Source organism: Acanthopagrus latus, chromosome 6 (genome assembly GCF_904848185.1).
Source record: "Acanthopagrus latus isolate v.2019 chromosome 6, fAcaLat1.1, whole genome shotgun sequence".
NCBI classification, from domain to species: domain Eukaryota; kingdom Metazoa; phylum Chordata; class Actinopteri; order Spariformes; family Sparidae; genus Acanthopagrus; species Acanthopagrus latus.
This window is the reverse complement of record NC_051044.1, coordinates 1,205,033-1,225,542: the sequence shown is the minus strand read 5'-3', so window position 1 is coordinate 1,225,542 and position 20,510 is coordinate 1,205,033. Positions and strand designations below refer to the sequence as shown.

General features: G+C 44.7%; 1 protein-coding gene across 4 annotated transcripts in view; it reads right to left on the bottom strand.

The window, feature by feature from the left end:
- pcbp4 (poly(rC) binding protein 4) overlaps positions 1-20,510 on the bottom strand; it is a 116,043-nt gene that overhangs the window by 58,999 nt on the left and 36,534 nt on the right. For all 4 annotated transcript variants that reach the window (XM_037102373.1, XM_037102372.1, XM_037102371.1 and 1 more), the window contains one exon: positions 11,796-11,844. The gene's annotated coding sequence lies outside the window, so the exon portion shown is untranslated. The remainder of the gene's footprint in view (positions 1-11,795; positions 11,845-20,510) is intronic.

Below are 20,510 nucleotides of genomic sequence, written 5' to 3'. Positions count from 1 at the left end.
TATGGCAGGTAAATGACAGGAGTGACCTTGTCATATTCAGTCATTGCTGACCAGGAGCGCACACACACGCACACACACATACACACACAATACCTAAACAACACACTACATGTGCATAAACCAGTACAGCTGCATAGACACACACACACACACACACACACACACACACACACACACACACACACACACACACACACACACACACACACACACACACACACACACACTCAGACACAAATAGAGCGGAAAACATGTGCTGCCTGCATACACAGACAGGCCTGCCAAAACCACTTACACACAGCAAGGCTTACAGGACACACACACACACACACAAACACACACACACACACACACACAGAGATGGCTGACTCCGTCTGGCTCACACACAGTCACAAATGTAGCTCGGACATGAGCATATAAAAGGATATACGCGCACGTGACCGACCAAGTGGCTGCGCAGAGACACATGCACATACAGCAAAACCCTGGAACACACACACACACACACACACACACACACACACACACAGCATCCAAACTGACTTGATTCCAAGTGTGGGGAAACAACAGAAGCGTCAGTGAATTAGTAATGGATGCCGATGAGAGAGGATTGTGTCTGAAGCTCAGACACACACACACACACACACAGTTTGTGAAGACTGAAAAAGAAGGAAAAACTAAAGAAAACAAAGTAAAAAAGTAAAGTTAGTTATTTGTTTCCTCGGACGCTCAGAGTTTATTTGTGTCTGATCCAAACTTTAAATAATCTCCGGGCGTGTTCCAGTAACTTCTGTGACCTTCGGACCACGAGGGCAGATCTAAAACCTCGGAGCGCCTGCGAACGAGCCTCACCACTCAGCCGAGATCGATGCCGTTTCCTTTCACTGCTTCAGGACGGGAGAAACGAGGTTTCCCCGAGACGACAGTGTCACATTACAAAGCCTTACGGCAGACGGCGAAGGCTTAGTCATAAATTGCAGCCCAAACACAACCGTGAGGATGCATACATTTATTCTGCCCTGTAATTATGAGCTGAACGGAGCGGTGTGGCGTTCATGTGACTCTGTGAGGAATGGAATAATCTGCTGTTCATGTAGACTGTGATTACAGGAAACAAGAGAGGGAGAGAGGGAGAGGGACTGAAAGGAAGAAAGCAGTCGATGCTGACACATACTGTTCTGGTGTTTTCAGTGCGCGGCCATTAAAGAAATATCATCAAAGTCAACTGAGAATCCACAGCGACAGATTGAGGAAACAGCTTCAGAGTCGCTTTTAAAAAGGTTTGAACAACACGTTTCCTCTGACAGACGTGAAGACGGCAGAAGGACACATGAGCAAAAAGACGATAAGAGACTGAAACACATTGTACTATATTTATGTACTTCATATAAATAAAGGAATTGTGCCACTGCAACTCCAGCAGTCTTCAAGATTTAACTATTTATAAGGTATAAATATATAAAGATGTGATAGTAGGAATAAACAATAAATACAATGTATGTTTTATAATATAAACATTTTATGTGCCGTGTAATAAACACACAATCCACCGTGAACAAGCCGTCCTATGAATATAAACTAACCGTGTAGCAGTAAGAAGCTAATGTTAGGCTACAAACAGACGACATCACGGTCACATGACTGAAACGTCTCCACCACTAAGAGTCTTACTGCACAATTACTATCCAGGTTTTCTATAAACTGATCAGTGTACAAGTTGTAAAGTCAGAGTTAGAACAGTGTGGAACTAAAGTGGCCTGTAAAGACGGACTAGTGAGTAGATGAGTCTCCGTGTTGCTGTGAGGACGTTTAATGTCCCCGACAACCTCTGTAGTCTCATTCAGACACTTGTTAGCAACCGCTAACTGTTGTTAGCACATGAAGAGCTTCAGGATTAAACTGTGGGACATTAATGATGATTTTATGTTGCATGGAAATCTCTTAAGTGTGTAACCAAAAATGTATTAAACAATTCAACAGCCACATCGACTCTGAGACGATGGGAAAAATGCAGATTTATGTCTGAGTTTATTTCTAATGTGATAATTCAGTGTACTCAGGGACACGATGCAGATCATGTTGTTGTCCACATGCAGTCGTGTCTGTTCAGACCTCACACTGAACCTTCAGGTCTTCGACTGGAAACAACATCACATTCATAAATTCCTATTAGTTTTTTTTTTTTCCACTTGGTTGTTGCTGCAGTGACCCAGATTCCCGACGGCAGTGATTAAACTTTCATGTCCTCTACTTATGTGCTGAACATTATATGCACAAATGCATGAATGCATATATGAACATGTTCTCTGTAGGGAATTTATGACACTAATGCAGAGACACTTATAAGACAGAGCACGAGGCCACGAGGCTTCAACGAGCCGCCGCCACAGAAAGACGCCTCCGGCTGTTGTGTGGTGGTCGAGTTCCAACATCGAAACACAAGGTAGTGTTTATATTTTATTTTCTAAATGTGTTTTTGTTTTATTCTTTTGTAATTTGTGTCAGAATGTGTTTGGAACACAGATGGACAGAGACAAAGGCGTTAAAATACAGGAAGAGGAAACAATCTTTGAACAGACGATGAAAGATGCAGCTGTGACATTTTTGTTTCTCAGGCTGTTGAATGAGGAAAGTCAGACAGACAGACAGTCAGTCAGTCAGTCAGACAGTCAGTCAGTCAGACAGTCAGACAGACAGTCAGACAGACAGTCAGACAGTCAGTCAGTCAGACAGACAGTCAGTCAGTCAGTCAGTCAGTCAGTCAGTCAGTCAGTCAGACAGTCAGTCAGTCAGACAGTCAGTCAGTCAGTCAGTCAGACAGACAGTCAGTCAGACAGTCAGTCAGTCAGACAGTCAGTCAGTCAGTCAGTCAGTCAGTCAGTCAGTCAGACAGACAGTCAGACAGTCAGTCAGTCAGACAGACAGTCAGTCAGTCAGTCAGTCAGACAGTCAGACAGTCAGTCAGTCAGTCAGTCAGTCAGTCAGTCAGACAGTCAGACAGTCAGTCAGTCAGACAGACAGTCAGTCAGTCAGACAGTCAGACAGTCAGACAGTCAGTCAGTCAGACAGTCAGACAGTCAGTCAGTCAGTCAGTCAGTCAGTCAGTCAGTCAGACAGTCAGTCAGACAGACAGTCAGACAGTCAGACAGTCAGTCAGACAGTCAGACAGACAGTCAGACAGACAGACAGACAGTCAGTCAGTCAGTCAGACAGACAGTCAGTCAGTCAGTCAGTCAGTCAGTCAGACAGTCAGACAGTCAGTCAGACAGACAGTCAGTCAGTCAGACAGTCAGACAGTCAGTCAGACAGACAGTCAGTCAGTCAGACAGTCAGACAGTCAGTCAGGACTCAGACTCAGACTTTAATGTCACTCTGCCTTCTGAGGAATATTTGAATACAGGATAACAGGATATGCAGATCACCTGCTCAGGACTGAAGCAGAAACAGACACGAGGTGGATCAGAACCTCCGGATCACATCTGCTACTGACTCGCACATGATACAGCAGCAATCCTGGGAGAAGACTTGCCTTAATTACTATTCATATATACAGCAAAGCGCAGGTGTCAGGACTTTCTGACTGTTATTCCAGGTGCGTCAGTCACCAGGTCACTAATCTACTCGGCTCACTGAGAGGACGGTTCTTACTGAAACTGGTGAAACGTGGCGAGTATCTGATCCTCCTCTGATCGTGGATTATCACTCTCATTCAGGATGTGTAGATTTTCTTCAGCTCTGAATCATCGCGGCTGATCTTCACGCCTGACTGTTTCTCGGTGGTCGAGGAGGCTGCGAGGTGGCTCGACTCTCCTGGACTAAACACACGTTTGCTGTCGTTTTAAAAACATTTCTTTTCCGTCATGAATCTCACGCTTTGAAAAATACTCCCCCCAGTAATCAGACCCGAAACCAAAACTGAATTTGGGAAAATAGAGCAAATCTGCAGGCTCTCGATTAAAGAGGAGAGAGACATTCATCTTGATTACAGACTATATTTAGCTTCATCTCCATCGTCTCCTTCCAAATTAGTCATTGTCAGTCCTCCGTGTCGTGTACACAACAGCTCCTGTCATCTCTAACCCACTGGTGCCTCCTCAGTGTTTGTTAGAGCTGCAGAAACAAGCAGGAAGGAAACTGAGAGAAAAATCTAACAATGTTAAAGACTCAAACTCCGTGTTGGTGATAGATGATGTTTACTTCAGAGCTAGCAAGCTATTTTCATGCTTTGTTGGCTGAGATGCACATTATGACCTCTTCTAGTTTGCAAAAAAAATGTGGAATATTTTAGGTTTCTATCTACATCGATGGAGAACTACGGCAGCAGCCATGTCAGCTTCGTATCACAGCCCACCACATGATGACTTGAAGTCAAACTGCTTTTAAAAGAGATATCAGAGCTCAGTCACTAGAATAAAATGCTGGCGTCATGCATTGTGTATCCTGTACAGAAACAGCAGGTTAGGAGCTGTTTCCTCCTCTCACTGTCGTCCTTGTGCTGATGCAGCTGAATCTGGCTGATGTTGTCCGAACACAATTAACGCTCTGCCTTTGTTATAGTCGCGTTAAATGAAGATGTGAAAACTGACTCGGCGCAGCAGCGTGTCGTCTTATTATCTGACCTGTACGCTGAAAACTGAACACAATGAGGTGAGAGACACAAACAGAGTTCAGAAAGTGTTCAATAAATGAATGAAGGCACAGAACACTGAACGTCTCTGTGAACCACGGATACGTATCATTAAGTATCACTGACATTCAGATGAGGTGTTTGTGATACGACTGATTTATATAATATTGCCACTGAAAAACTGTTTTTTTGTGCATAAATGCAACCAACTAAACATTTAACCTGCAGAAGCATTTCAGTAACAATCACTGCCGAAGCTGCCGTCCTCCGCGGCTCGGTACCGGTCCACTGACTCTATACACCAAACCAGACGAGGGCTGTTGTCACCGGGCCAGCAGAACAGGCCAGACATGAACGCATCAGACAACCAAGGATCTGGTTTTTATAGGCTTCTCCACTGCTTAAATTAGCCTTGACTACTACTGGCCAGGCTTAAAGTGTGTGTGTGTGTGTGTGTGTGTGTGTGTGTGTGTGTGTAGAGATTAAGAGGGAATACATGATAGTTTATGAGAAACACAGTTATATATGACAGTGATCCATATGATGTTTCACTGTGTGTGATGTGTTCATGTGTTCTGACCCGGACACACGCCGGGTCACCGTGTAATCTCCTCGCTCGGCCTCGGCCTCGGTTCAGAGAGCTGAGTGAGGCCGCGGCGTTCTCTCGTTTCATGACACCAAGCGATTCATTCCGTTGCCGTATATAAATCACGCCGCTTCTGCTCGGACAGGATGAACTCTGGGTGAAGGTCGAACACCGAACCATCGTGATTTTATTATCATCGAATGAATATTTTCATTTTGATGATTCCCCGTGATCAAAATTTTATTTCTACAGGAAATTCAAGCCCAACATTTCCTCTCTCTTCATTATAATCCTATTTATTTTGTTTGACACAGGTTTATTTTGGCGGGCGGATGCAGGAGTGGAGGTGGAGCTGCTGGAGCTCCTCACGGTTTGTTTTTACCTCTCCACCTGCACAGGTTGATGGCGGGTCAGTTGCTGCGCTGTGAACACAAGAGGACGCCAACACAATAAGAACACCCTGCATTTATAGAAGAGAAGCTGCCGCTCAGCGAAGCTAAATTCTGAATACATTTTGTAGAAACACAACTGTGGATGTCACATTTTTTAAGGACCCACATTAACCTCAATTTCAGTTGCATATTTTCATTTTGTCTGTCCACTGCTGCAGCGCCTCTATTCAGCCTCCACCCACATTTTAGCTCCCGTCTCTTTAAGGCCCCCCACATCCTGAAAATGCCTCATCTGCTCTGATTGGTCAGCTCACACAGACCTGAGCAGGCGTCAGCCAGAGCTCGGCTGAGTGCAGCGACAGTAGCCTGCTGGTATGAAGCCTCGCTGGTCCTTCTGCTCTCTGCGTTTACACAACTCTGAGAATCAGCTAACAGTCGCTCTAACGAGGACCTGTGTGCTAACGGCACAAATGTAAACAAGCTAACAGCTGTTAGCTTTTCTTTTGCAGGGATTCAGTCATTTTAATGAGGACTCAGCTCACCACAAACAATTGTGTTCTATTCTATTTCTATTATCATCATTATTAGTGATTATCATCTTTGCACAGGTTCCAAGTGCTTTCTTATGTGGAAAAGTTGAGGCTCTTTAAAATATCTAGTTTATGGTTTAGACTCTGTATGAAATGTCTGATATTCTGTTGAGATTTGCAAATAAAGTATTTAAATCTCTTTATAAGGGACCTTTTATTCGTTTGTAGACATCTAAACTCAAGAACTGTCATCTTTCTACTGTATTCTAATGTATTTGATGTTTTTAATCAAACTGAATTTAATGACCATCACATGTATTAACTCTGGCTGATGTACAAAGTGTAGAGGATCATCAGCTGTGTAATGCATTTCCTCTCAGCAGGGGCTCATTTGTAAGTGTAACAGATTGTAAAGCCACCTGAGGCTGATCTGTGATATTAGCCTTTGAGCTAACACGCTAACACGCCACGGTTTGTAAAGGCGTTCTGGATGAACGAGGTTTGTTTTTCGTCGCTGCGGCAGAGATTGTGTTTCTTCCCGTCTGACATGAATGTGTGTTGAACCCTCATAACCTTCTCATTGTCAAACAAATCTAATTACATAAGTGATTTGTCAACACACCCACACACACACCAAACTCCACTCTGTCTCACTCTGCATCCGTCTCCCTCTCTTCCCCTCTCATTACCGCCCTCCCCCCATTCTGCCTCCCCCTTCAACATATGAAAATCAAGCACTCGCAATATTTGCTCTGCGTGCTGCCGGAGAGTTGCTCTCAATTGGCTCCTTAGTTCAAGAGCCTCTTCTCTCATGTCTGAGTGTGCACGGATATCATCTCTCCATCCTGCTATCTTTATGAGGCCGCTGGCCGCTGGGTAACGTTAAGCAGACTCGAGTGAGGAGGAGGAGGAGGAGGAGGAGGAGGAGGAGGAGAGGAAGGGAGGGGCGGGTATGAATGGAAAAGAGGCGAAACAAACAGCGGGGGAGACAAAGAGAGGCAGGGGAAGAGAGAATGAACAACATGTGCCAGCAAACAGAGAAACATTATAACACACGTTGACAACATGTTAATCACCTCCACGAGCCGCCTGACTCCGCCGCTGCTTCGGGGTCGATAACGACGAACTCCCAGGCGTTTCACCTCACACAGTGTCTTTACTCACGTCTCCCCTTCAACACCCCACTGGGCAGCTCTGAGAAGCTCTGTGCTAACCAGCCGGCACTGACGTTTAACACTCAGAGGGAGATACTGTAGATGAAAAGAGAGAGCGATGTGCACACCACCGGCAGCCTCCGTGGAACAAAACGCCGCCAACAAGACGGCTGTAAAGAAAAGGGAACCACAGTGGACCGACTGAACACTGTGATGAGGGTTTTATCTGTTTCCAGTGGATGATTCATAAAAAAGACTTGCTGGAAACTCAGTAGAAGCAAAGCAAGAGGAGGCAGGTTAATGATGAGACCACAGTTTGATTTTTGACCCGATACCGATTCTTAATTAACATTCAAAACCAATTAAGTAATTAAATTGGAGGAGGAAAGTGGCTGAAATACAAAGAAAGTAGCTGATGTGATGGAAGAGGAGCTCTGGAGCAGAGGCTTCTGGGGACTAACAGGCAGGAAGTAATGGACTCTTTATTAAATTAGATGCTCCACAAAACCAGAGCCGTCATTATTATCCAGCTGAGATCCTGACACAGCCGCTGATAACTGGATCCATTAACCCGATTGGCTGCACAGCCATTAATCATGAGACAAACTTTAAAATGTTAGATTGATTTTTTTTTTGTTTTGTTTTTTTTTTGCCTTCTATTATTTCTAGCAGGGTTTTAGTTGTGATTCGGCTCTGAAGGATTTATTGTTTGACAGTTTGAACCTATTTTATGCTTCTAAGCATCAGATCCTGTCGGCTTCACCGCTGATGCTTCAGTGTTTCACATAAAAAGCAAAAAACAAACAAGCTGACTCACAAGATTTATCCAGAAATAAGCAGAAATGGGGAACAAACAGATGTTGTGTTGTGTTTTCTGTGTGAACAAGTCACACAACATGACAGTGGCCACACGATGAACAGTGCTGTACTCAAGAGGATGAAACCCGGTCATGAGGAAAAACTCCAGGAAAGAAAAACCTGCATGAAAACACTCCGCCGTAACAAACGAGCACTTGAAGTGACGGCGTAATTGTCTGAACTGCTTTCAGAAGCTATTTAAATTGTAGAGGAACTGAAAATGAGGCAGTTTAACAGCCAAACGCAAAACTGCATTAGCTTTTACTGTCTGAGTCTGAGACCGGACAGGAAACGAGCAGAGGAGCGAGTATTTAACCAAAGTCCACAGTGTTTATTATAATGTTAAAGGTTGAGATGTCAAATACAGCATCTAACCCACACTGTCTCCTGCAGCTCTACGGCCACAGCTAATCACACAAACTCAATTTCACATATCCACAGTGTGCAGAAAAATGTGAAAGGCCAACATTTTATTCTGGTAACTGTTCTGGATGTGCAGAAACTTCCAGCTGTCAAACAAAAGCTTTAAAGCACGTGACCTGCTCGTCTAATATCACGCCGGAACAACAGGCAGCTCCACTGGGTCACAGAACACCAGATGAGATCGCCAACGTCTCAGAATCGGCCCATTATCAGGCTAATATCACCCAGTCTGTAGAGGCTACAGGCCAGCTGATGGCCAGTAAAGGTTACCAACCACAGGCGGTGCAGCAAGGAGCTGATAAAAATCTCTCGTCCACAACAGCACGTTCCTTCTGGCGAGTATGAAACATTCAGAGGACGAGACTCACACTGAAGACGAACAAGAAACCAAGATGTGAACTGATTCTCCTCCACCTGTGAGTGTTTCCACGTAATGAACTGGTGAATCCAGTGAATCTGCATCAGGCTTTACAGTGAGCGGATGAACAATCACCTCTGTGGACGTCTGACACATAAATATGTTGTTGAAGTCCATCGGATTCAACAGTGACACTGGACATAACAACGTGTTTTCTTCTACCATCACAGCGTTTTTCTGCAACACTCCAAATGAAAGTGAAACTGACTGTGGAGGAGACGAGGCTGAGAGAGATTCCTTCTCTGTTCAGTCCACTTGAACAAAACAACCCAGTTTTTCTTTAAACCTGTCCTGTTCTCCTCTCTCCTGTGAGTCCAGCTGAGTCCGGCAGATACATGGACGGATAGACGCTCGTCTCGCTGCAAGACGGACTCACACAGCGTCGCTTTCTTTGACTGGAAAGGAAATGCAGGTCCAGCAAAAAACAAATAAATGATTCAACAGCTGAGTGATAATGATGGCAGAGTTTTATAATCTGCACTTGGAAACAGCTAAACAGATCAGCTTCTGAAGTCAGTCAGTAGACGATGAAGTTGTATGTAAGCTTTAGTTAGTTGTCAGGTTGTGTCACCAGATGTTTTACCCTTACGTCACCATTTCTGCCACCCAGGCCCGCGAAAGTGACGATCTACGCCACGTGATGTCGCCATTTTCTCTAATTCTTCCTTATTTTTCGGGCACGCAAAGAATCTTGGGATATGTGAGGCCATGAAGGATCATAACAGTGAATCCTCCAGAAACAGGGAGAAGAAGGAGCCTCTGGAGGAGCCTTCAGACTGGGGTCAGGTTTAGGACGTAACTGGCCTTTAAATGCTCGTCTGAAGGACGCAGAGACGCAGCAGTAATGCCTCGGGCCGCGGTCGTCACGGAGGCGTAACTACAACAAAGTCTCGTGAGATTTATATTCTGACACATGCAGTAAAATGTCAAATATCTCCCAGGAAAGCTACAAAAGGCGGATTCAATCTTCACGCAGTCCTTGATTGATAAACTGATTGATACAAAGTGACAGTAACACACGGCGAGGAACTGAGAGAGATGAGCACAGAAAGCAAGTCAGACGCACACGCACACACACACACACACACACACACACACACACTGTGCAGGTCACACAGGTCGCACGGTGGCATCGTCTGCAGGAAATGAGCTCACATGGCAGCGGCGCTCGTTCTCTCGACCTGCCGCCCCGCTGCTGCTCGCTGACGGTCCAGGTGAGGCCTCAGAATTAAAGCGGTGCAGCCGACGGAGCAGAAGCATAAATGTCAGGAATCTGTTTAATACAGCAGCTGTGAAAACAGCAGCTTAAAGGAGGAAAAAATAAAAAAGTCTCATTTGCGATGCGCGGCTTATCAAATGCTAAGCTAGAAGTCACACACTGCACTGCCCTTTGAAAAGCTAATCCCATCCCGGATGTCCCCAATACGCCCTTTAGCTTTAAGTGTGGAGAAGTTTAAGTGGAGCAGAGCTGATTTCTCTTTCTGTTTTCTATATATTTGTGAGTCTGTCCTGGTGTTTTCTTCACAGTAACTTCAATAATATCATACAACATGTTGTTCAGCTCCATTCAGGTCAGTTTATTAGAATGTCTTGATGTGCAGAGTCTGTCTGTGAGCTCGCAGCACCGATGACCCAAATCCATTTGATTTCTGCTTCCGCCTTCTCTTCACATGAAGACGCGCAAGGCTGTTTGAGGCTGTTTGAGGTTGTTTGCCTTTTACAGACTAATTGGCAGCTCAGCAGAGAGATGAGAGAGAGAGAGAGAGAGAGAGATGGGAATAGAAAGAGTGATAAAGGAGAGAGAAAGAAGACAGTAACAGTGATTTATAAGACAGACGGAGAGGGACATGTGGGGATGTTTGGATCGGAGAGGGATAACGAAAGAGATGAAAGATGCAGCCGGACGGAGACAGAGACAGAAAAGAAAAGAGTGCAGCTAAGAGATAAAAGTCTGGAGACGGAAACTGAAAGAGGAGAGGAGGGATGGAAAAGGTGAGTAATAAAAGAGGAGGGAGAGAGAGTTCTGTCCATCCGGTGCTCAGAGATCAAATATCATTTTAAAATCTTTTACTGAAGGGACGCTCGGTGTAAACGAGGCGTGAGATGATGTGTATAATCTAGTGGTTGTATCCTCATCTTCCATGTTTATCATTAAAACAGTTTTACTGGGACAGATAATCATAAATGATGACGACGTACTGGCTAATAATTTGCCACATTGTTTTGTCACAAGTGAAGTCATCAGTCTCAGGTTATGGATGTAGTGACATCATGATGACATCACAAGCTGCCTGACAGTAAAGTCCTGACACTGTTCTCGTGCTCGTCTCTGTCCACTGATGTTCTCAACGTTACTGATGATTACTGATCGAAAACTCTTTCATAACTTGTGTTGTTATTTTGTGGAAGCACCGACAGTCATGTCAGCACTGAGCTGTGTGGTCAGACATGTTGTGATATATAAATCCACTGGTCAACACTGCCGATGTGCCCTTGAGCCAGTTTCACCTGTTATTGAAATGTCTCGTGTAGGAAAAACAGAGTCACATTTCATATGAACGTGTTAAAGAGTCGTGTCCGCTGGTTTCTGTCTTCCACACGAGTCCGCAGGTTTTTATGACCGTCGGCTTCGTCTCCACGGGTGACGGACGGGTCGAGGTCGCAGGTTCTCTCTCGACCTGAGCGTCGTCTCTCAGGCACAACTTAACCCCTCGGACTGTCGCCACAAACGATTGTGTTATAAGGGTGCAGATGTTTGGGCTGAGAGACGGGTGGCACACTGACACGTTTCAGAACATGTTACTCACCAAGCTGATCGATCAGTTCTGTGGATGTGGTGACATCACTGGAACAATCCTGCAGGACAAGAAACAAGAAGGGTCAGATGATCAGACCTCAGAGTTTAATAATATCAGCGCAGACTGCTGGAATATAAAACTATACTTATAAATAATACTAATGATGACAACACAACCAGTTCATTTGGTGACAGAGCCGTGATCAGAACATTTGACCGAACCACCTCTCTGTCCCTGCACACCTTCTGCCACATGATGGAGATGGGTGGATGGTGGATGGTCATTTTTTGAACAAGGGTGATGCATCCTGTTTCAGATCACCTCCTGCCAGTAGATATGATGTGTGAAATATTAACAGAAGAGTGAAATTCAACGTTTTCATGAGAAGATCAACATCGCTCTCGTCTCTGTCCGTGACGACGAAGCTACAGCTGAAAGCAGTTTGTACGGAGAAACGACACGACACGTAAACACAACATGAACAACAACTTCATATTCACTCTCGGGCCAAACCACAGAACCGAACCACCCAACAACCAAAGAGAAGATGGACGAAGATGCAGAACCAGCAGGGGGCGATGACGACGGGAACAACAGACGAAGGTGTCAGAAAGAGCCGAGGGCCTGCAGGAGGACGATGAGGTCGGCTGGGTGGTTCATTCTTACAACAACAACTGTGCTTTTATTTTGAAAATGTGACCAGACGTTGCACATTAACCCTGATGTCTAACAGGAAGTGTTAACGACGTGTTGTTTTAAGGATCCTGTGACCGTCAGAGCTCGTGTCTGCTGGTTCCTGGACGTCGTGCTCTCTGATCATCCAGCAAACATTCCTGACTGAACCATGAAACTCTCCATCAAACTGAAACGACTCTGTTGTAGATTTCTGTTCTCTGAGGAGCGTCTGGCTGTCAGCAGCCAGTCAAAGAACAACGATCACTGACTTTATAACTCCAACAGGTGGACGGGGAGACCGGCGTTAGCCTGTTAGCCGCTTCTCCATGAACTCCTTTGATTTATCTGAAGCAAAGTGAACGACAGGTCCACTTTTTGAAGCTGTTTGCTCCGCTCTGAACTTCACACAACTCGAGCACATCAAACATTTCAAGTGATCACACTCGTATATTTTCTCCCACTGGGCAGGTCTGAGTACACAGGAGGGCTGACGGAGTGTGTGAGGGTGTGAATGTGTGAGCTGAAACAGGACACTGATGTTTGGACCGGAGACAGAAGCATTAAAACATTACAGCACGTGCTTTATTTCTCAGCGCCTTTTATTTATTAATTCTGTTTTGAAATAACAAGTAAATGTCGGAGTTTCCGTCCTCTGGATCAGATGTGGTGACTTTTAACAGCTGCTAATCTTCAGGAAACAAGAAAATCCTTCTGCTGTGACACGTTTGGCTCGGTTATCTATGTGATATATGAAAATTAAAATAGAGAAATGTCAGTGTTTCGTTTTCAAATGTCTCTTTTTGTCAGTTTCAACAAGCCAACATCGCACAAAGGTCTTGATTTGTCTGATCAACACTCAGAATTCAAAGATCTTTATAAAAATAAAAACCATTGGCACACTAAAGGAGCTCGTTATGAGGTTTTTGCCTTAAGAATTACAAAATAATTCATCAAACAATTATCAAAATAGCTTATTGACAAACCTGAGAGCTCCATGACAGTAAGAATAATCATGTAGAGATGTGATTGACGATGTGACGATGTGATTCACAATAAGCCTTTTTTTTAAAAATCCTGATGGTTTGACATTTGTTGGTCTGCAGCTCAGTGCAGCGCGACAGAACTTCATCATATTCATGTTTTTATCTTAATCAACAAACTGCAGCTTCTCTGATTTGGATGCACTCGACCACGTTGTGATTTCTGTAACATTTCCATTAATTGTTGAGCCCTTCTGAGAGCCTGCCTCCAGAATGTACAGCTAATAATAGTAGAAACAGCTGTCGCCGTGTTAACAATGTCAGCGCTGCACTCGTATGTTTCCTGTAGGACGAGTTTCACACCGTCACAACCAGCCGGCGTCGTCCTGAAGCCAAGAAAACACACTTCAACACTTTCTCTTCCTTCAAACAAGACAAACAATCACAACTTTATGCATTATCAATTTTCCACGTTCTTTTGTCGCTCTTCACACCGCGACTGCTAATAAACAGACAAATTGCTTTTCACTTCTCCAGGAAGCCCAAAGCACGTCGTGATTCTCACAAACTGCAGGGAGTAATTACCCGAATGGAATTGATGTCTGTCTGTCTGTCTGTCCGACCGTGTGTGTGTGTGTGTGTGTGTGTGTGTGTGTGTGTGTGTGTGTGTGTGTGTGTGTGTGTGTCAGCTGTATAAGCGTCCGGAGGCGGGGCACGTGTCTGATGTTAGCGAGGACACTCAGCTGTTTAACACGGGGACAACTGCAGGCAGCGAGACATGACGAGACCAAAAGACGACAGCAGTGAACTCACAAAGTACTCTGGAATTCTGGGACTTATCTCTGCAATGTGTGTGTGTGTGTGTGTGTGTGTGTGTGCGTGTGTGTGTGTGTGTGTGTGTGTGTGTGCTCACCCTGAGCTGGAAGTGAACTCTTGCTAAGCTCTCCGATGCCCTTTTTCAGACATTTGACTTGTGTTAGTGTAGCTGTGTGTGTGTGTGTGTGTGTGTGTGTTTATGTGTGTGTGTGTGTGTGTGTGAGCCCTGTGCCCTTTTCCAGATGTCTGAGTTCATGTGTGTTTGTGTGTGTGTGTGTGTGTGTGTGTGTGTGTGTCTCCCCTCAGAGCTATAATGAGGCCTTGTGGGACTCGCAGGCCTTCTGTCTGTCTCTCTGACCAACATCGCACACACTGTCAGGATCCTGACCCCACACACACACACACACACACACACACGCACGCACACGCACGCACGCACACACACACCTGCTAGTAATGCACTTCTGCGCTCCGGTGTCAGAGAGCAGGGCTCCATTAGAGGAGAATGGAGGGAGTCTAATTAGGAAGCTCAACGTTCACTTCAGTGTAATCTGAGAGGAGACGACCCGGCAGACAGCACCCAGGGTTCTGATGAGGCCCGGTTATATTCTGACATACTGGGCTTCATGAACACTCTCAAACTGCTGGAGAAATATTATTAATTCATTGTTTATATATATATAAAAAAGGATTTTCTCAACTGTCAAATTGTCAAAACAGCATGAAATGGAAGAAACATCTCGTTGGACTGAAAACCGTCTCCAGAAGCAAAAACTGTCAGTCAAGTGAAAGCTGACATGGACTTCTCTTCAGTCTGTGATCAGATCCTCATCAGCTCCTGATTTCAATCAAGTCATCAATAAACAAGCCAGGCAGCTGAAAATAACTCAGATTATTTCATTAAATGATTTTAGGGAGTTTGGTAGAGAAACTTTTTAATCAGTCAGCAAACAAGAAGTCAGGAAAGACTCTTTCTGAAGTCTGGAGTCTGCTGATTGGATGACATCATGATGTAGCGTGGGATCATGGGAGTTGTTGTCTTTATTGTTGAACAACCATCTCTGCATCAGACATGATGCAGAAACCTTTTCAAGTTTTATTATCATTAAGTTTCACCAAATTCCTTCCTCACTCTCCCTGAATAGAATTACAGATTTCTCTGGTTTTAACCTTGTTGGAATAATTTGGATAATATAAGTTCAACACTCAACAAGATATAAAACACAGCTGTGGTCATCTGTAGACATTTGGTAAACATACGTGAGTTTTATCAGGGTTTGTAGCTTCTCAATGAAAAGCTCAGATTTAATGAATGGATCCTGGAGACAGAAGAATCAGTTCCAGAGAATATATTCTACAGCTTTTATATTTTACAGTTTGTACTGCTGCCATTTGTCAATGACCCAGAAAATAAATGATATGATAAATGTCTTTTCTAGGTCACAGAAATGGATCAAAACACTCATTTAAAGGTCATTGAATCCAGTCAGTCAGCTGTGAATTATAAACAGCTGTAGAGTTAAAATTAAAGACCGATTAAAGTATTTCAATTTCATTTTAAGAGTATTTATCAAAAATAACTAAATCATTGTTTCGTTTTGAGATCAACAAGAAAGACAGCGAACTGTCAGTGATTCAGTGAAGCTGTAATAAAAAGTGTTTGATTTCCCTGCTGGTCGTTCTCAGAATATAATAACTATATTTACATATTTACATATTTGCACTTTCAAAGTTAATGAAGCAGAAAAAAGGAACAATCTCAGTAATCAGCTTAAATAAAAAGGCAGATTTGTGCTGCTGACACCAGAAACAGCCGCTGAGCTGACTCACAAAACATACTGAGGCTCCAAGCAAACAAATTAACAATGCCAGCGCTGCATAATGAGAGGAATAATCAGGTGTCAGTTCAACACGTGCCCACACTAAATGAGTTTTCAGCTGCGTCTGATAAGATTAATGCACATGAGTAGTTTGCTGATTATTGTACAAGAGCCGGCTGACGAAGCCTCACGCTGAACAGGTCGACTGCGTTGTTGTGAAACACGTATCGCAGCTGAAGCTTCACGTTCATCAAGCTCACTGTTGTTCAACAGCTCTTAGTAACTGAGAACGTCTGTTTCCTCCAAACAAGGGCACCAGGAGCCGAGAGCGGCTGTAATCATGTTTACATGTCACACCCTGTGGCGAAGCTGCGACCTTTGTCTTTAACAGCGACACTCACAAGCTGCCGGTCGTCCTCTGCTGGGACTCACAGGAGGGGAAGCTCCAAAATCTTATATCACCATATAGCTCAGATATTGCAACAGATGATATTATCGTTGTTCAAACTGCGCTGGGCGATGGACTCCAGACGACATGTATCGTCACTGAACTCTCTCTCCTCCTCCATTTTCTGCTTTAAAAACTAAACATTGCCTTGTTGGCGATCTGCACCTGCTCGCTGTCTTTGTCCTCCACGAGGCTTCATATCCAACTGGATGCTCCTCAGAAGCTGAACATCATGTCTGCCGATGATGCTGACTTCCTCAGATTGGGATGATTTCATCATTTCTGCTTGATTTTTGTGTTTCTACTGTGCTTGAGTAGCTATTTAGTTAAAACATTTGAATATTCATCCATCTTAAGTGTGTTTATGTTCAAAATTTCAGCCCAAAGATTTTTATATTGTGAAAAATACGAAGTCTGAGTCTAGTGGAAGCATCTGGCTCTGCTGTGTTAACGCTCACTGCCAAGGTGTCAAATACGTACGTGTCCCGTTTGTGACGAGTCAAGAGTCATTTATCTTAAATCTAAAATGTCCAATATGTTCGTACGAGTTGGGAGTGAGAAGCTTGTTGGTGAGTTTTCAATAAGCCGATCCATTTGCTTCATGGCCGTGACTTCTGTTTACAGCAGAGTTTTAATTATGATTGAGTCCATTTCAAACCTCAGCGTCCATTAAGTGTTGTTGTCTTCAGCCGGAGCAGAGCGAGAACGTGACACCCAGCAGCTACAGACAGAAGCTTCTGGTCCTGACTGACAGCGAACACACCACGAAAAGTTTGCTGGACAGTTTCTGTAGTTCTGGGATGAAGTTAGTGAGAAGATGTCCGGTGTGTCAGAACTCAGCTCGACATGAAACTGTCCAATTACAGCATGAAACACAGAACAGACTCAGCCTCCAGCAGGACGGCGTGGGCGGATGTTTCCTACAGCGAGCTCTGACTCCACAGGAAGAGCAATCGGGTCAAATCGGGTCACAAGGAAACCAGAATCTGCAAGTCCAAGAATCATCTGTCTGTCAGCAACCAGTCAGTTTGTTCTGGTTCTGGTTGATCTGTCAGATATCGACCAACTACAGCGGAAACATTAACAGCCATCAGCTACAGGGAGGAGAGAGGAAGAGGAGGAGGAGGAAGAAGAGGAGCGAGGAGGAGGAGGAGGAAGAGGAGGAGGAAGAGGAGAGAGGAGGAGGAGGAAGAGGAGGAGGAAGAGGAGGAGGAGAGAGGAGGAGGAGGAAGAAGAGGAGGAGGAGAGAGGAGGAGGAGGAGGAAGAGGAGGAGGAGAAGAGGAGGAGGAGGAGGAGGAAGAGGAGAGAGGTGGAGGAGGAGGAGGAGAGAGGAGGAAGAGGAGGAGGAGAGAGGAGGAGGAGGAAGAAGAGGAGGAGGAGAGAGGAGGAGGAGGAGGAGGAGGAGGAGGAAGAGGAGGAAGAGAGAGAGAGGAGGAGAGGAAGAGGAGGAGGAGGAAGAGGAGGAGAGAGAGGAGGAGAGGAGGAGGAGGAGGAAGAGGATGAGGAAGATGAGAGAGGAGGAGGAGGAGGAGGAAGAGGAGGAGGAGAGAGGAGGAGGAGGAGGAGGAGGAGGAAGTGGTGGAGGAGGAAGAGGAGGAGCGAGGAGGAGGAGGAGGAAGAGGAGGAGGAGGAGGAGGAAGAGGAGAGAGGAGGAGGAGGAGGAAGAAGAGGAGCGAGGAGGAGGAAGAGGAGGAGGAAGAGGAGAGAGGAGGAGGAGGAGGAAGAGGAGCAAGGAGGAGGAGGAGGAAGAGAAGGAGGAGGAGGAGGAGGAGAGAGGAGGAGGAAGAGGAGGAGGAAGAAGAGGAGCGAGGAGGAGGAGGAGGAAGAGGAGGAGGAAGAGGAGGAGGCGAGAGGAGGAGGAGGAGGAAGAGGAGGAGGAAGAGGAGGAGGCGAGAGGAGGAGGAGGAGGAGAGAGGAGGAGGAGGAAGAGGAGGAAGATGAGGAGGAAGAGGAGGAAGAGGAGGAGGAGGAGGAGGAAGAGGAGATTTTTCATGTGTTAGAAGTTTTATCTACTTTACATTTAAATATATTTTCATTTTTGTTCCTCTGCTGCCGTTTGTGTCGGCTCTAAATCATCTGTTTCATCCTGCTCATACTCCACTTTGACTCCAGAGTCGAACCTGGTCGTTTCCTCGCTGGTACATCAGATTTCATGGCGGCTCGTTTCCTGTCACAACAACATGGACTCTGTCGTTCACTGCGGCGTGAACAACAACAGGTTCTCGTCTCTCCGTCGCTTTCCGTTTGTCTCTCATCACAGTTAATGATGCTGTTCTGAGGTCAGCAGCAGGTTGGAGCCACCAGCAGGAAACAGCAGATTCGCTCAGATCAATAACGCTGAAAGCTTCGTCTCTCTTCGTCTCGCTCGCTCTGTCTCTGCATCTTTAATAACTCACACGTGCTTCGTGACGTCAGGCTGAGTAAAGGTGAGAGGACGATCACCTCAGATCTCTCTCCTCTTTTCTTTCTCTCCGCTGTATCATCCTTCATCTAATTTGCCATCTTATCTCCTGTGTTCGGCTCGTTCTCCTGCGCATATAAATAAACTGATTACAGCTGATTCCACATGAAGCTCATCGCGAGTGTTTGCATCTTAAAAGCAATGAAACTGAGGAGAAAAAAAATGGAGCAACTTCTTTTTGTTGCTACTTCACATTCTGCCAACTTCTGCGGCTGACACTCGGAGGTGTCGACTGAAACATTAATTAGTTGTAACATGAAAACTGTTTTCTCTCCAGCGACTCCCTCACATCTGTTGCATCAAAACATAAAGAAGAACCGGACTCGAACCTCCACCGATCCAAATGTTTCATCATCACAGCAGTCAGTTGTATCAAACCACTATCAGCCCGTTCTGTGGTTCCTCTCAGCAGTTTGTGTTTCTGTGACCTGCACATTCACTCTGTGGTTCAGTTGTTACCTGATCAGCACCAAGCAGCAGGCAGACAGGAAGCATCTCCACGATTAACGATTAACATCAATAACATGTGAGATATGTTGAACATATTTCCTTTAGAAAACTGTTTTAACCACTGACGATCTGTGTTTGATGTTAATCAGCCGCGGCTTCATTAGGAGATAAAAGATAAAGTTACCTGAACGATGAACTGAATTACACAAAATTACAACTTCATTTTAACTGCAGCGCTCCAGTCTGTCGCTTTTCAACAACCGGCAACAAAATCCAAGACTGAGGCATCAAAATGGCTGAAATGTGTTTTTTTTTTTTCTTAATGATAAATTAATCATATTCTAATTAAATACATTTTCTCAAACCAGTATTTTGTGTTTTATTTAGATGTATCTGAAAAACACAAGTATCTGTAATCTGTTGTTGTAAAATACTCTGATCCTCGATGAGGACGTTTTTGATCGGTTAAATTCTTAATAGCAATTAATCGATTAATCATCAATCATTAACAACTGTGGCACACTGTGTTTTAGTGTCTCACAACAGTCATTCAACTCAACTTTTCTTCTTCACAAATTTGACATCAAACTAATCAATAAAATACGACCGAGTGCAGATGGCAGCAAACATTTCACAATAAAAGCATTGTTAAACTTTCACTTTGCTTTAGAATCATCTGCGTAGAGGTCGTTTCCACTGTAATGCTAGAGGGCTTTTAATTTGAAACACATACAGGAAGTTTAGAGTTTGCATTAAGGTCCTGAAGACGAGCTCTCTGTCTCCTGCTAACTAGCCGCGTGCTGCTAGCTACATGCTAGTGGAGTCAGTTCAGTTAAAATCAAACCGATTTCCGCTCGTGCACCAGAATCCTTCACCAAACTGTGTGTGAGTGTGTTTGTGGGTCGTTGTGGAGCTGTTCTGTCTCCAGCTGGGTCAGTTTATCAGTGAAATCCACTTTAAACAAGCGGCACGTGACAAGAACCACGTTTACATTCAGCGCCGCTCCGCTCGTCTGTCTGATATCATCACAGCAGCGCCGCGCTTCTAATCAACTATTTATATTGACTTCTTCC